At 49.5% G+C, this 17,349-nt stretch overlaps 1 protein-coding gene across 4 annotated transcripts in view; it reads left to right on the top strand.

The window, feature by feature from the left end:
• The first annotated feature begins 362 nt into the window (after positions 1 to 362).
• Hrh2 (histamine receptor H2) overlaps positions 363 to 17,349 on the top strand; it is a 39,359-nt gene continuing 22,372 nt past the window's right edge. For 3 of the 4 annotated variants that reach the window (XR_005974976.1, XM_041659657.1, XM_041659660.1), the window contains exon 1: positions 404 to 459. The gene's annotated coding sequence lies outside the window, so the exon portion shown is untranslated. Of the gene's footprint in view, positions 465 to 17,349 lie in introns of all 4 variants that reach the window. The other variant, XM_041659658.1, reaches the window with a different exon arrangement.

Genomic DNA, 17,349 nt, shown 5'->3' with positions numbered 1-17,349 from the left:
CACGCAGGTGGGCAGGGTCTCAGGCCAGGGAGGTGCCCAGGGTAAGGGCAGGAGGAAGCCATCGGGTGTGTGTGCGGAAGGGGGGGGGGGGAGTTGATAAGTGACCCTGTAAAAAGAACAGAGACAAGGGAGAAAGTGTCCAGAGAAGGAAAGCGGGGGTTGGGGGAGAAAGAGAGGGAAAGAGAGAGGGAGGGGGAGGGAGAAGAGAGAGCAAAAGAGAGAGGGAAGGAGGAAAGAGAAGAGGAGGAGGGAGAGAGGAGGACAAATAGGAGAGAGGAGGGGATGAATATGTGAGAAAAATGCTAAGGGAAGGAGCGGCTTTCAGAATAAGGAGGAGCGAGCTAGGGGCGGGGACGAGGAAGTGGGTGTTAGGCGCCACCAGCTCCATCCTTGTCCCAGCCAGTGCAGGCGCGCGGACCTAAGCGACCCGGTGCTGGCAGCGCACAGCAACAGCACCAGGTAAGGTAAGGTGGCCGCCGCCTCCCAGGAGACGTCTCCTCGGGAAGGGAACGCGGGTGGGTGACGCGATGACCAGGCTGTGGCGTGGAAGCTTTGGCTGCCTGCTCCAGGATCCTCGGGGTGCGTTGTGACCCCGTGCCCAGTTCGACCTCGGGCTGCGCTGCAAACAGCAGGCACCTGACCTTGAGCTAGCGCCTCTACCTCGGTTTCCTCCCTGTAACCCTCAAGGGTCATACCCACCACAAAGTGGGATTAAGAGCTAGGTTTGCAACCCCATCCCGCCAAGCGAGGGATTGTGGGGCAGCCTCAGACGCCCCCTACCCGCTAGGGTGGATTTGAAAGTCTACCTTCACCTTAAGGCTTGCTTTGTCCCTCAGTCTGGGCGGTGGCGGTGGCGTTGCTCCCCTGATGTATATGTGGGAGCTTGGAGAGACTTTTGGATTGCTGAGCACCAGTGAGGCGCCTGGGGCTGATGGGAAGGAGGCTCTCTAGTTTGTCAAGAACAGGTCGCCCTGACTACATCCTCCTGAGATGCTGCCCCATAATGGGGAACGAAGACCCCCCCTGCGCTCTACTGGGAGGGAGGGACTCCTCCATCAGGGACTTGGGGTAGCTGTTGTCTGGTAGAGGAAGTGGCCTTGACTCTGGCTTTGGCCTCTGGAGCAACCCAGTGACCTTGAGCCTGGAAACCTCAGTTTCCCCACCTGACACTCATTCTGACAACAGGTTGATGCTGCTGATCCTATCCTGGCCCTGAACATGAAATATGACCCTGAAATGCATAGCTCAGGGCCCGGCACCTAGCATGTACCCCTGATCAGCTATGCTTCCCTGCTTGTTCCCTGTGTAGGGGGCAGAGTAGCTACACGCTAACTGGAGGTGGCTGATGACTGTCGGGTTCCCTTACCAAGCATTGCCTTTAAGGGTCAGGAAGGAAGGTCACTTCCCAGTGTCCCACAGAAAGCTGATACCAGGCCGACTGCCTGTGCAGCTGACTCCTCTCTGTGCTGTATCACCCTGTCTGGGTCAACCTCCTCCCGTTTTGTCTCAGCCTAGATGGTTTCCCCGGGTTCCGAAGCTGGCGCATTCCCTCTGTGGTGGACTAATAGCTAATTTGCACTCACTGCATTGACTCAGATGTGTATTATCCAACTCTCATGAAATGAAGGATACATCAGAATTGGAGGGACAAGGCAGAAGACAAAAATCTGGTGACAGATTCCATCTGGCAAACACTCCTTTTAGAAACACTATCTCCTGAAGATCTGGGGACCCTTCCAGCTGTCATGGCCATGGGGAAAACAGACCCAGCTGTGGTCCCACTCCACCAACACCCCAAAGAAGTAAAAGCAGGATTAAGCTGCAATCTGAAGGATTTAGCTCATCCCTGGGAGGGAAAACATCCCTGATACTGGGGTAAGGGTCTTGGCAGGCCAAAAATGTTCTTTGCCAAGAGTGTTTTAAGACAAGAGTACACTCACACGAAGTGACTGGGATGAGGGAAAAGACTCTATCAATCCTCAAGATAAGCACCCAAACTCAAGAGTGTCTCCACGGCTGAAGAGAGGGCTTGGCATGTCTTTACTGAAAACAGAGAGCTGGGAATGGATGGGAACAGCCTAACCCATTGCAGATACAGATGTGGCCCCAGGCTTGTGACAAAAGCTTGGGGAGAAGGGGGAAGGGAATCCAAAGGCGGTTAACAATGTTTTCCCAGGGTGACAGGGTTGTTCCTCAGGCTTTCCTGATTTTATGCAAGGAGCATATACTTCAGTCATCGGCACACAGGCTTCTGTGGCTTCCAGGACTGTGGTCATGGGGAGAAACGGAGAGAGTGAACAGACAGGCATTTCCAGTGCAGTTCTGTGAATGGACACCCTGCCTCTGAGGGTTCCAGGTACCGTGGAGCAGGTGTCCTTAGAAGCAGTTTGCCCGATTAAGTTTGTCACCATCTTTTTGTTCCCTATCTTTCATCTGACTCCCACCCGTTCCCAGTTCTCATATTTATCTCATTATGAGTTGCATAATACAGATCTGAGAATTCACTCCCCTGCTCAAAAATAGGTCCAAAGTCCTTAGATGGGAATGCATGATTCTTCTGTGCTTCATTCTTACGGGTACGCACCTTCCCAGGGACCCCTGAAGGTGGAGGTTCTAGGACCTTTTCTCACCAGTCCTTGCACAAAGCTAGTGTGAGTGTTCTTATCAGTGGCAGAAGGACACAGGCACACCTGTGTGGAAACCTGTCAATGTCACAGGCAGAGAAGGAATCATAATCACTAATGCCAACAGCACCTGACACTTTGTGTGCTCCTTAACACATGAGTAACCATCCCACAGCCCTGTGAGAAGCAATGCCCTGGCCCACGTAGGTTATAAAATGGCTCCTGAGTGACCACAAGGTGATAAACTCTGTGCTAGAGTCCAGGGACCCAACACAAGGCACCTTCTCTACAGGGAATGCAGAGGGAGAATGGAAACAGGTACCCTTAAATTGGAGAGCATAGGAAACTGGAGACCTCAGGGGGAGATGCTCAAATGATTCTGCAATAGTCGCCAGCAAGGAAGGCGGTACTGACCAACAATCATGCTGCACTTCAGGGGACCTTGTTGACAACTGCAAGGTTTTGAATGTCACGGTGTCAGGAGGGATGTAGAGACTAGGGACACTGTTGAGCAGTCCACAGCCCTGTATACTGCTGTAGACTCCCAGCCCTGCAGCAAAGAATGACCTTGCCCCAAATGTGGATGGTGCTGGGGTTCACAAACACTAGGGTGGAAGAGATCCGTCCTAAGTGAGATCAGTATGTCCAAGATGTCTGCAGGTAGACACTAAGTGTTCTTGTGAGCTGGCCACTGCCATCCAGAACCTGCTCTGTGACTGCCGGGCTCCCATGCTTCCCCTTCATGCCTCCAGAAACCAGGGTGACCTTTTATTTAACTATAAAATTTTATACTAGAAAATCCACCCATTTAAACTGTACCAGTCAAGGGTTTAATAGAGCCGCTGGCTTTCGAAAGCACCCTAAACCTTACCCACACCCATCGTATAGGTTACTCGTATTGGTGGGTCCACAGTCACCAAATTTTAAAACCACTTTCACCATCACTGAAACAAACATTAGCCGTTCACCCTCCCCTTCACCCTTCAGCAGCACCCACCTCAACCCAGCTGTTCATCTACTTTCTATCTCTGTAGGCCTTTCTGTTCTGGACATCTCGGATAAATATTCTCACAGCATGGGACCTTTCATGACTGGCTTCTTCTACCTTGGGAAATGTTTTCATGGTCCATCCTGTTGGAGCATGTTGATGCACATGCTTGCATGCCTTTTTAGAGCTGACTAATATCCCACTGTTTGGGAGCCCCTTTCTATTTACCAGTTGATGGGAAGAAGTTGGGTTGCTTCCACTCTAGGGCTGTTTTGGTCGGTGTTTCTGTGAGCACGTGGGTACAGGCCTTTTGGAAAGACGCGTACTTTTCATGGGGTGTGTACGTGGGAGCAGATGTACCCATTGACTTGAGTTCCCCCATCCGCTTGTGCCTTTTGTTCAGGATCTGTCCAAACATTCAGGTAAAGCTTCTCACCTCACTTCCTTACTTAGACCACACTGTGAACTCCACAGATGTCTGTCTGCCTGGCAGCCTGTGACCTTGGCTGTGTCTCTCCTCTCTCTGCTGGCCTCAAAACGAGCCCTCTCCTTCTCCAACTTTGGCATGTTTCCTCTGTCCATGTTGCCCCAGGTGGAGCCCCATAGAGGCCCTCCCTGGCATCTCCACCTCCAGGCTAGCCCAGACTTCCTAGAACACCTCAAAATTTCCTTTAATCATTCTTTCCAACCTGATAAAATCTTGACGAACTGCCTCAGGTGTGACTCCACATTTCCTCCCTCTCTGAGATCCTGGGCAAGTAGTTTCCTCTCTGGACCTCGGGTGACCAATCTGAAGAAACCTCAGGGGCCTATCATTGGCTGATCTCAGAGGGGTTTTTCCAACTCAACCCTTGTTTGACAGTGTAGTGAGAAGGGTGTGGGCCTGGCCACAAGGAGAGAAAGCTAGCTAGGCCCACGATGGTCATGGATCAGAGCAAGCAGAATGGCAAATTGCTATCAAACTCATGAGACCTTTCTCCTGGAGTATATGGGAACTTTGGCCTGGTTTCTGGACTCAGAAAACAGCAGAGGTGATCATAAATACTTCTAGCTCCAGAAAAAAAAATGAATACCATGGTCACTGCCAGCTCTAAAATTACTCTTGATAGAATGGCCTCCAAACATCCAACCAGCACCTCTGAGCATCAGGGCTATCCGTTCTTTCACTGAGACATTCAGGAAACACTCACTAAGCCTGCCATGTGTCGAACCCTGAGCAGTTCACAGAAGACAGAGGCAGGTGAATGTGGTGCCTGCCCAAGGATGCATGTTTAGCAGGGAAGACAGTGCTGAGGATGCCAAGGGACAGCACAGCCCTTCAACCATGTGCAGCGCCCACACTTGGAGAATCGAGCACTCCCTCTTCAGAGGAAGTCACCTCCAAAGAGTTCTAAGACTGCCTTGGAGGTGATGGGTGTGCAAGGAGTGGCTGGGTCTTCAAGGCAGAGACACAGAAGGTCCAGAGGCATGGGGCTGCAGCGCTTCTGGGTGTTCTTAGGGCAGTTAGAACAACTAGGCTTCATTTGATGTCTACAGGGGATGGGGTGGGAAAGGGTTGTACAGAGGTCCACAGGACGCAGATCCTTCTCTGCTGAGTGCACTGTGGGAGCCACATGGAAGTCTAGGCTTTCAGTGATCAGGTTTGCTATCCCTTCAGGAAGCACAGAGGAAGGTGGGCTAGAGGAGGGTACAGACCTGGAGCCCACTGAGGATGCCCTGGCCCTCAGTCCCTACAGCCAGAGAAGGGAATGGATTCAGAAGGAATGGGAGGTCAAATCACCAGGGCAGGTATGAGGGAAAGGGAAGGGAGGGATGCAAGTGGAGAGAAACAGCAGCGGGAATGGGTCAGGCTCCTAGGGTCTCGGCTGCCATGAAGGAGGCCCAGACTGATGGGAGGTAGCATCTGAACCCAGAGTTCCAGTGTCTGGAGATGGAGGATGAAGGAAGCCAGACAGGGTAGTTCAGACCCAGGCATCTGGGTGGCAGAGAAACAGGAATGAAAATGCAGAGAATAAAAGATGAATGAAGCCTTCTGGGAACCTGAAGAACAGACAGTATGCTGGGAAGTGGGCGGGGGGAAGGGGGGACACAGACAGACAGACGGACGGATGGACGACTGAGGCCTCATCACAGCCAAGAGCAGGAGGCTCAGCTGCAGGGCTACTATGGGTTATTTCCAGAAGCAAAAATACTCATTACTCAGGAGAAAGCCTTCGGTTGGAGTCGGGCATCTCTCGCCTCAGCTCCCACGCCCAGAGTAGAGCATATGCTATCTTGCTACTCTAACAGAGGAGGATGTTAGTCCTCCCCACACTACTGCCAACGAATCTGTCCCGATCGGGAGCGAAACTCAAGCAATAATGACCTCTGAAAAGGCATTTCGAAAAGGGAGGTGTAAGACAGGGAGTCTTCCAGACTCTGCAGGGCACAGGAGGACATGCAGTGACCACATGTCCAGGGGACTTCCACAGAATCCACAAGATGTTTGTTTGTTTGAATGAGCCAAATGTTTCATGTTTCCCCAGCAGATATTAATTGTGCAGAGCGGTGGGTTTTGCCAGAACTTTTCCATGCATCTACTTGCTGTGTTTCGGTTATAGTCATACACCCATCACCCTCTCTCTGGTCCCTTCCCACTCCCACTAATCCCCTGGCTCTTTCCAACCACGTTTTCTTCTGCTGTCACATCTGTGTGTGTGTGTGTGTGTGCGCGCGCAGGCACGTGTACACACATGCATGTGCATTTGCACACGTGTGTCTCAGTGGTTTTCACTGGAGTTGTTTAGAGGAGCATGGGCAAAGGTTTGTTTACGTGGGGAGTTTGCCAGTGGCTATACCACTGAAGAAAGTTTTCCTTCCTACCAAGCAACATTCACCGTGTGGGTTCTAGGAGATGTGGAGCCTTGAGACCCTTCCGTGATGGACTGTCAGTTAGGCTCAGTCCTGCATCCATAGGTACATCAGCTGTGAGTTCGAGAGTGCAGGGGCTACATCATGCCTGGCTCAGTGCTCCACACCTCCCCCATGCTACATCATGCCTGGCTCAGTGCTCCACACCTCCCCCATGCTTCCCACCCCCTTCCTTGGGCTCTTGCATTCTTTCTGCCCTTTCTTCCAAGATGTGCCCCGAGCGTTGGGGTGCTGTAAACGTCTCCTTTGTGGTTGGATATTTATCAGTTGTTTATTTATCAGCATTTTGATGTTATGAGTCTCTGCAGTCAGGGCTAGCAAAGCTGACAGCAGCACTCGTGAACGGGCCTGGACGCAGCCGTGTAGAGGCATTTGGATGGGCACATCATGTCCATTCAGCAAGATAAAGCAATTGCTTCTTCACTGGGGCCTGCGTCTTCCCCAGCCACAGGCTTTTGGTGGGTTTCTAGTAATAGAAGTGAATTGCCTCCTGTAGAGTAGGCATCTAATCCAATCAAAAGTCTGCTAGTTCCCCTCATAGCTGTCTCGCCTCTGTTGCGCCTGGGGACTCCTCTTGCCTGGCTGGTTATATTGTTAGATGCAGGGCACACAGTTGAAAGGTATAGCTGTTGACAGCTCTCCCCCTGCGGCCTGCACAGTCCCTTCCAACACTGAGGGCTAACACAGTGGGAAGGAAGTTTCCAGACTAATTCCAGGTCAGTTTCTCTGTGCCCTGCAACCGAGGCATATGCGAGTCACCATTTTTAAAGGAAAGTTCACTGGAAATGAAGGCATCCTGTTTTAGAGCCAAAAGGTTGGAATTCACATCCAGCATTCTAGCTTCTTCTGAAAAATGTAACGAGGTGGCTCTGGGCTCATAGCTGTTCAGTGGCCACCCCTCTGGACATGGCTCTACCCGTCCCCAACACACACAGTGGATGTTAAGGTACACAGCCCACACACAGCCTATGTGGATAACGTGGACAAGAGGATTTGATCAATCCTGAGCAGGGCTGATGAGGTTTCATCATGAAACCCGGAACATCATGTCCCTTTTCTGTTGTTTGTTTGGAGACAGGCTATCTAATCCAGTGTGGCCTCAAATTTACAATTCTCTGGCCCAAGGCCTCCAAATATGGGAATTACAGGTATACACCACCATCCCTGAATTGACAGGCAACTAAAAGCCTAAGACTTGTTTACGTCTTGAATTTTCCATTAGTATCTTCAGGTTGTGGATGATCACAGAGAAGAAAACACAACAGATAAAAGGGCTCGCTGCATTTTATTTAAATTTTCATTATATTCATATTATATATGTATTCATATTTTTACCCCAAAGGGGAACATGTATATGCTATCCTATATTGCATGCGCTGGTTTTTATTTGCTAACATTAACTCTCAATAAAGAAAGAATGTAATAATTGGTATCAATAACACATACCCCAAAAAAACAGTTTTTACAATCAAATCTCTCTGGGCATTAGTATTTTGCGGTGTTCTCCCCTGCTTCATGTGGATAGGATAGAAGTTCATAGAATCATTACATTTGAATTATTTGAATCCTAGTGAGTTTTAAAAATCTAATTACAAGTATTTCCCCCATTATTATTTGTAGTTTCCAGTGTGTGGCAGTAGTAGATGTAGCATCTCTGATGCTTGACTCAACTACTCTTAAGTTCTGAGCATCAAAATTCACTTTCACCAGTCAAGCCATTGTCAAGAGCACAACCCCTTCTGTGGCTAAGTGGGCATGTCTGGGAAGTCTGGCCCTTGGGGTTGGTAGAGCAGGAATGGCGGGGGCAGAGGGATAAGAGAGCTGCTAAGTGAGAGGGCGGGACGGAGATCCAGAGGAGGAGCAGCAGAACAGGGTAAATGCAGGGGAGAAGCTAAAGAAAGGCAGGCAGACATGTGGGCCAGGGATTGGCTTGTCTGTCAGCAACCCACAGCATTGATGCCCTGATGTGAGCTCGGAGATACTGGGGCTTGAGATGCAGTTGCCTCCTGATCCCTTACAAGTCAGATGATGTGGTGGTTTGAATAGGAATGGACCCCATAGGCTCATATATTTCAATGCTTAGTCATCAGGGAATGGTATTATTTGATAAGGATTAGGAGGCGTGGTCTTGCTAGAGTGGGTGTGGCCTTGTTAGAGGAAATGTGTCACTAGAGGTGGGGTTTTGAGGTTTCAAGATGTTCTATTGGGATCTCACCAAGGCCAGCTGGCCTAAGTCTGAAAAAGCATGGGATAAATCCGGACTAGCTGAACATAGCGGACAATGAGGAATACTGAGAATTCAAGAACAATTGCAGTGGGTTTTTGATCCTACTGCACGTACTGGCTTTGTGGGAGCCTAGGCAGTTTGGATGCTCACCTTACGAGACCTGGATAGAGGTGGGCAGTCCTTGGGCTTCCCACAGGTCAGGGAACCCTGATTGCTCTTCGAGCAGATGAGGGGGGGGGGGACTTGATCGGGGGAGGGGGAGGGAAATGGGAAGCGGTTGCGGGGACGAAGCAGAAATCCTTAATAAATAATTAAATTTAAATAAATAAAATAAAATAAAATAAATTCATCCTAAAAAAAAAAAAAAAAGTCCTAGCCAGACCCAGTGGCTCTCTCTTCCTGCTGCCTGCAGATCCAAATGTGAACCGCTCAACTACTTCTCCAGCACCAGGTCTGACTGCCTACTGCCATGGTCCGTGCCATGCTCCCCACCAAGCTCCCCATCATGATGATAATGAAGCTGTAAGCCAGCCCCGGTTAAATGTTTCCTCTCGTAAGAGTTGCCTTGGTTATAATATCTCTTCACAGCAATAGAACACTGACTAGGGCAGACAATATTGTACAGGGACAGCTGGTTCTTCTAGGTGACAGGTGAGAGGTAGGGAGACCTGAGCTGTTGCAGCCAGAGAGAAGGTGCTGGTCTAGGGGAGTCTTGCTCTTGACCTTTAATCAAAAAGCCTCCTAACATCCTCTGAGGTCAGGATTATTTCACCACTTTTCAGGAGGGGAAATGGAAGCAGGAAACAAAGCTACTATCCCCAAATTGCTTATCCCTGGTCTAGTCAGATCCTGTCCATGCTTCTGGCCTGGACACCTGACTTCATGGGCACTCCAAGCTCTCCCAGCTCTGTGATGAGAGCCCCCAGCAACTGCCAAAAAAAAAAAAAAAGGTGTTTTTTTGCATCTGGTGTCTGAGGCTCACTGAGAATGAAATGGGGTGGGGAGTGGGAACAAGGCTGTGACCAAGTCACTCAAAGCCATGAGGCTGTTGAAATAGCGTCCACATGCAATGTATCCGGGGTGGATTAGGAAGGAGGCTACAAGGCCAGCCAGAATTGCCTACATCAGAGAGGGAATGGGGAAGGAGAGGAAATGAGACTTCTCCAGTGAGGGAAACCGAGGCTGGATTCTCCACTGGACTGTCTATATAGACATCTTCAGGGAGGCTGCGCCTTGTCTACAGTCTTATCACACACCCTTGAAAGACACATTGTGACACAGAGGCATAGAGAGCCCTGTCCCCCCTCAGATGCCGCAGTGTTCATGTCACCAATGTCTGTCATCCATGTGACATCCAGGACATGAGCCTCGTCTGCTCACTTGAGTATTTTAAAATAAACTTGTATCTATTTTAAATTCGAGTATTTTAAACTAAAACAAACCAGGGGCCAGTGTGGAGATGCTCAGAGGAAGAGCTCTTCTCAAGGATTCCTGGGGGCTTAGGTTCCATCCTGGCACCACTGTTAGCAGAACAATTTCCCACTAGTGAATTCAGGCTTCGTTTCTATTCTACGAGCACATGCTACCTTTCCATTGCAACAGTTAATAGAATTACAGAAGGAACTTAGTTCCTTGTTATAATAACCAATCTACCTCCAAGTTTTCCTGACCAACTCCCCTGCTTCAGGGCCATGACTGTGTTCAAACCCATGCAACCCTAACAGGACCCTCTTAATATTCTCAAAAAGCCTCAGCACTCCCCCAGGGGAATTGGCCTCTTCTGCTCTTGGCCTGAGCCGCAGAACCTCAAAGATGTCATGATCATCTAATTGGGTAGAGACTTTCTAAGAAGCCTCATTTTAACAAACTAAGGGAATTGCTACCTCAAAACGGCAAGCTCCAGCCTCTCAGAGACCAGGAAGCTGGCATTCCTGCCTGGTAAATCTGCTCTAAGTGACCCCCAGCATGAGGATAGACCCAAAGCTGACCACTAGCGATGTGGCCCTGGAATGTCTTCCAAAGGCACCAGCCAAGTGCAGTTAGCTAGAGGATGCCACAGCAGAGCCCAGCCTTCCGTAGACATGCTCAGGACACTTCCCTCGTCTTTCTGCTGGGCAGACAGCATCCAGCACAAAGCCTGTCTTCACAAGTGAGGCCCGCCTCATGAGACTTCTTGAGGTCTGTTCTAGAAGTGTGTGCTTTTGCTCCTTGTAAACTAAAAAATATTATGAAGCCAAGCCATGACAGTCAGACACTGACCCTAACTAGAAATCTAGATGTTTCCATTATATCTCCCGATTATAAAAATGGGCATTTAAAAAATTATGAGATTGTTTACGCCCAATAACACTCTTCAGCAGACTGAAATGCATGTAAGCACTGGCTTACTTCTTTACAAGAACATCAGCAAACTGAGGGTAATGCATGTCACTGAAGGGGCTGGGGTCAATCAAAGAAAGCTAGCCCGTCCATCCATGTGGAATACTGGACAGAGATTCCTGCACACTCAACGATCACTGGGCTGTTTCCCGTCTTCAGTCTGGCAACAGATGATGCATAGGTCCCATGAGCCTTGCCCTTACCGCTGGCTTCCCTTCTTCTCCCTCACCCCATGGCCTCCCTGAGACCGGACCGCAGGGACCCCTTGACTGTTCACAGTGGAGGTCAGTCCACTGGCCAAAGACCTGCCACAAGAAAACTACTAAAATCTTATCCTGGCTAGCTTTGCCAAACCCTGTCTGGGCACAGGCCTGTTACAGTGTTTCTTATTCCACCATGACTGAAAGGTGGTTTGACCAGAAGCCTCTGAGGATCTTTATCAGAAGAGCCACCAAGGGCTTATTAGGCTTATGAGCCCTGTGTGGGTTTGGTCTCCTCAGCAGATTGGAATCTTACAAATCTCCCTCGACCCCATGTCTCAGGAAACTTCTCTCCACGTATTATGTATTTAGAGTCTGACTATGCCTTGCCCCCAGGATAGACTCCTAGCTCCACAATAATCCATCCCTTCCCACTTGGCCTCACCCCTCTTCCTCACGATTACTGCCACTGTTAGGGGGCTGTCACCAAAGTGACCCCTTCCAGCACGAGCTCCCCTTCCTCTCTGCTCTCCCCCTTCATTCTCCACCTTCCAACCCAAACACAGGCCCATCCAGCCTGCCCTGGCCCCATTCCCAGTCCACAAGCTGCTTTAGATAGACTTGTTTTAGTCGCTCGCTGCCTCTCTCCATCTGGTGACCTTGGCTGCCTTCACTTCCAGACAAGGTGGGACTTCAAATAGGCTTCTGTGACAGAGAAGCAGACAGTCGCCATGAGGCATGCCATCTGTGGGGGAGCCTCCATGTTCCTCACACCGCCCCGACTTCCACTTTCGTCCTCTCAGCTGAGTGTTGTGATATACTACTCAGAGACGGAAGCACAGCCTCAGAGAGGTCAGCGACTTTCCCAGCAACATAATGACGGCACTGCTAAGCCAATATCCGACACACATCAGGCAGCTGCCTTCCCACAACATGGTGATGGTTCCCTGGGGAGGGTGAGATAATCCCGCTGGTGCAGAGCAGGCAGCCCTGGGGACCACCGAAGATAGATTTGGGTCATCAGTGACATACATATAACTAATGCCCAGATGTCATGTAAACTTTCCTTTGACCGTGGAGAAGACACCTGTCACACGCTACCATTCCCACTCTCCACCACCTTTCGAAAGCAGGCCAGTCACCCTCTGGTCTGCCCTCTGGGGCATCAATGACATTGGCTGTGCATTTATTGTTAGGGTGACCTATGTGTGGGAGAGTGATTCTATCCATGCAGATGAAGAGCAAAAAATTCCTTTTACAAAAATATTTAACCAATTCAAGGGGGGAAAATGTCAGATAAAAATATAGATGTGATGTTTTGTAAATTTGGCTAAGATTGTGATGGGGTGGAGGAGTGGAGGAGGCTTGAGAAACAGGGAGAGGGAGACAAGATGAATACAAGGTGAATTCCAAGGTTGACTCTTGACAGACATAACCAACTGTGTGACCTTCATCAAGGTAGTTGGTTTCTCTGTGTCATTTTGCAAAATGGGGTGACAGTGATATTCCACAGTTCTCCTACAGGCCTCACATTGAGGTAATGGGTGTGGAGAGACTGGGGGAAAAGGATGACCTAAGATAACCAATAGGGTGAATGTTCTTGGCAAGGGTTAGTTGTTTGCCTCTGATACCTCTAAAATGACCCAGCCGACTATAAAGCTTTTTCCTATACAACTAACCTGTACCCTGGGGCAGAGAACAGAGAAGAAGGAAAGACCCGGTCCCTGGGGAGATGGTGACAGAGGTGACCATAGCAGTGACTGTGGTGATGACTGAGATGATGAGGGTGATGGCAGGGTGGGAGTGGCGTATCCATTTGGCAGACTTGAAGGCAGTGCGGAACAGAGATGCAAGGACCTGAAAGATACAGAGTTCTGTAGCTCTGTCTGTAAGGAAGGACCTGGAGCCTCTCACAGACCTACAAAAAAAAAAATTGCAAACTCATGTCCATGCATACAAAGTTACAGATCAAAAATACAAGAGAGAAAAACACTAACTGCCAGTGGCACCATGTAATCACACAGCTTCATAGTGTTAGCCATCTGGTCACAACCACGGTGTCCTTTCTGTGGAAGTGCATAAACTGCAATGCTTTCCAGCCCTGCTCCCCGGGGAATATCGTTTTCAACAGAAAGTGTGCGAGGCCCTTGACAGGTCTCTAAATGACATATTGGAAAAAGTCTTGTAAGAAAGTTCTCTGTCATTAAAAGTACGTAAGGAGACCAAGATGGCTGTCTCTTGGGGGTAAAAGGGCCTTCGTGAATATTAGGGGGTGGCTGTGTTTGGATTCTATCCACATCTCTTCTATTTTGTTATTTGGTAGACACATAATTCCTTCCTGCTTTCTTTTGTTCCTTCCTTCCTTCCTTCCCCCCCCTTCCTTCTCTTCATGCATATAGAGTAGGGAGAACCTCAAGTCATTCTAAGCCTGCTTACTCATTTTTCTACCAAAGAAACTGAGTGTATAAGATATAACCTAGAAAATCAGAGTCGCACCAGGACTTAGCCTGGGAATCCAAATTTTCACTAGGTTACCCTCCTCACCCCAGTTCCTGCCCTGGGAGTTTTTGACCCCAAGGTGGTGGGGATTTGAGCTCCCAAAGCAGGGAGTCCTCTACTTTGCTTCCTTGAGAACCAAGGCAGAAGTTTGCCTTGGCTCAGTCTAGCCCCCGTTGATACACACCTTCACCAAGCCTTCCCCACACCTGCATGCCAACCCTTGCTCAGGGTACACTTTGACCAAGATACTCCAATTCCTAATCTATAAAATAGATATGAACAGTAGCTACAGAGCCGCAGTGGAGATTAAATGAGATCTCGTGTGTAATAGGAGCTAGAATGTTCCCTGGTACTTCAAAGTGCTTGGTAAATGGGGCATTACTATGTGATGGTCATTCAAGTCATATTTGGCCACTCTCCAGCTAACAACCATTGATCTCCTATTGCCTGTCAGAGAGCAAGATAAAGGGGCTCTTAGATCTTACACTAACCAGAGCTCACACTCCTACAGGGAGTGGCAACAAGCCAGGTGGGTATAGGCAGGACGCTGAGGCAGGAGAATCAAGAATTCATGGTCACTCTCGCCTACCTAGTGAGTGCAAAGTCAGCTTGGCCATGAGATTCTGTATCAAAAGAATTAAGTAATGCAAAATGTGCTATGTAAAAGGCCGGGTGGGGTGGTCGTGACAGTGGTGGGTGGTCGGGTGGATCCCCCTTCAGAACTGATACCTGTGCTGAGCTACTGAATCTGTGCTGGCAGAGTATCACAGAGTTGGTGGCACCAATAAAGAAGGTGGCAGCGAGAGGAGAGAAGACGGATATGGATTTTTGAGGCAGGACACATGGGGTTGGCTGGTGGTTGGGTGCTAGTGATGAAGGAGCATTTCACTGAGCAATGTTCATCTCTGAACAATGAATTGGTTGAAGGCCGGGCAAGAACAGAATAGAAAAAAAGACTCAGAGACCTATTGTCTGAAGTTTCTGTCCCACCTGGTCCTGAAGCCATTAAATCCCAAAGAATCACACAGAGGTCTACATTAATTATGAATTGATTGGCCCATTAGCTCAGGCTTCTATAAACTAATTCTTATAATTTACATTAGCCCATTATTCTTGTCTGTGTTAGCCATGTGGCTTGATACCTTTTTCAGCAAGGCTTGCTCTGTGTCTGGCTTCCTCTGCAGCTGGGTGATGACTGCAGACTGAAACTTCCCTCTTCCCAGAATTCTCATTGCCCCACCTCTACTTCCTGCCTGGTCACCCCACCTCTACTTCCTGCCTGGCTACTGGCTGATCAGCATTTATTTAAAACACAAGTGACAGGGTACAGACTACCCCACCCCCTTTTTTAAAACAAGAACTCTGAACCGAATCTCCTTTGTTTAGCTTTTCTATTGACCATTATCCATAACAACTTGTAAGCCAATTCTAAACAAAGACAAACATCCATAATCCATTTTTTTGGGGAATGCGAGCATAGTTTTCCAAGCTATTTCCTGCTGATTGGAGGTGCTGATAATCTTATGGGGACCTGAAGAAAAATTAGAATCATGATCAAGTCCTGACTGGAGTATCCTGTGAGGCTTGATCATCTCAGGCAGCAGTCTTGGAACTGTTCTGGATGTAGAGCTCAGACATCTGGGCCATTCCTCCTATCAGAGATTCCTCAGGAGGTCTTCCTTGGTCAAACCTGACTTTTCTTAAGGCAGAATGAATCCACGGGGACCCACTTCCTGGTTTCTGAGTGGCGATACACAGAGCAGACAAGTCTACAAACAGTAACTAAACCACTGGTCACCAGGGGTCGGAGGAGGGGACCGACAAGGAGAGTGTCTGCTTACAGGATGCTGTGTTTTAGAAGCCAGCTGAGGGGAGGGTTGTACGGTGTGACCAAGATACTGAAAACTGCCAGACTCTGCACCGCCATAACAGAGACTTATGCAAATTCCAGCTCAGGCAGGGAAAAATAGATGGCGCAGGAATAATGGCTTTCTCAGACAAACACAAAACTAAGGGACCATGTCCCCAGGAGGGTCTTGGCCACCTCCATGCACTGCTGTCAGATGCTAAGCAGATGTCCCTGAAAGGGAGACGTGACAGCCGAGCTAGCCAGATTCTAGATGCACATGGGAAGGCCGTGAATGCTCCCAGACTCTGACCTGAACCTTGTTCAAAGTTCTGCCGGCCGCCTCCCCAGCTGTGCGTCTTTAGACAAGTGACTTGCCCTCTCTGAGCCTTAGTTTTGCTACTCATCAGGTGGCAATAATGACCCCTGCTGTCGACGTGTTACCACCTGTATGTGCCTGGTCTGTGGAGGGTGACGGGAGCATGGGATGGTCACAGTCTAGGCTTCAAGTCCAAGCCACCTTCTCTTTCTATGATCCATCCATCATACTAGAGAGGCCTCTGTGCCCCCCAACATCCTGCTCTGAGCTGATGGGAACCTGACTGGGGGGCAGCAAAGCTCTTACCACCCTGGGCCAAGAGCAGCAGCTACAGGCCTTTGCCCCAAATTCCAGATGACATTCAGATATGCTCACCTTCAGCCTGTTTGTGTAGGGGGGTGGAGGGCACGATGTTTGGAACAAGGTGACATAAGGAGAAACAAAAGCCAGCTCTCGTTCTAGGTTCATGTGGCCGGAAGACACACAGTGTGGAATGAAAACCTCTGTACGGCTAGGCCTTCCCACTAAGCTACAGCCCCGGCTTTTCTTCCTTCGGTGATGGTAACGACCAAATGTCCCATCCACTATGGATGAGGAAGCAGCTGCTGATCTCACTATACAAAAAAACTGAAAGGCTCCCATGGCCATGCTTTTCAGGAAGGAAGAAGCCCGAGCTGCAAACGCAGGCAGTCAGGCCAAGCGGCCTTTGTCTGTTGAAAAGCTAAATGCAGAGTGGCTAAAAATAGGGCCTGTGGAGGCAGGCGGATCTGGGCTCAAATCCTGACTTGCCTTCTTCCCGGTTTTGAGACTCTGGGCAAGTGCCACAACTCCTAAACTTTGCTTTCTGCCTTTGTCAAGTGGGGAGAATAAAAACCCCTCCCCTGACAAAACTGTGCAAAGATGAAATAGAACAGCGCACAGCCCCAGGCCAGCCATGAGGCAAACCCTGTGGGCTAAGCTAGTTCCCCAGGGGACCAGCCTCACTGACTGCTCAGGGAGACATGGCATTCTGTGTGTCATCCACTCCACAGATGGGCTTGAACTTGTTCTGAGAACCGTCACTGGCACCCTGTTGCTGTCAGAAGACTAAACATCTAAACACTCCATCCCTAGCTGCATTTGCCTCCCAACGACCAGCTGGGAAGACAGGCAGGCTCTGGACCTCGCAAGCAAGGCAGGCACTGCCATTTCTACTCTAAGGGAACCTCTGGGGGACATGGCACAGTCACACACATGACCATCGGCTGTGAACCTCTCGGAGGGAAGGAGAATGGCCCCGGGGCTTAGGAGCCTGGAGGCAGTAGACTTCTTACAATGCAGCCCTCTCCCTAAGCTAGAGCCCTTAGCACCTCTGCCT

Source organism: Microtus oregoni, unplaced genomic scaffold (assembly GCF_018167655.1).
Source record: "Microtus oregoni isolate MIOR12 unplaced genomic scaffold, Mior012 000011F_ref0000422, whole genome shotgun sequence".
Lineage (NCBI taxonomy): Eukaryota > Metazoa > Chordata > Mammalia > Rodentia > Cricetidae > Microtus > Microtus oregoni.
The sequence above is the reverse complement of the archived record's forward strand: the minus strand, read 5'-3'. Positions and strand labels throughout refer to the sequence as shown.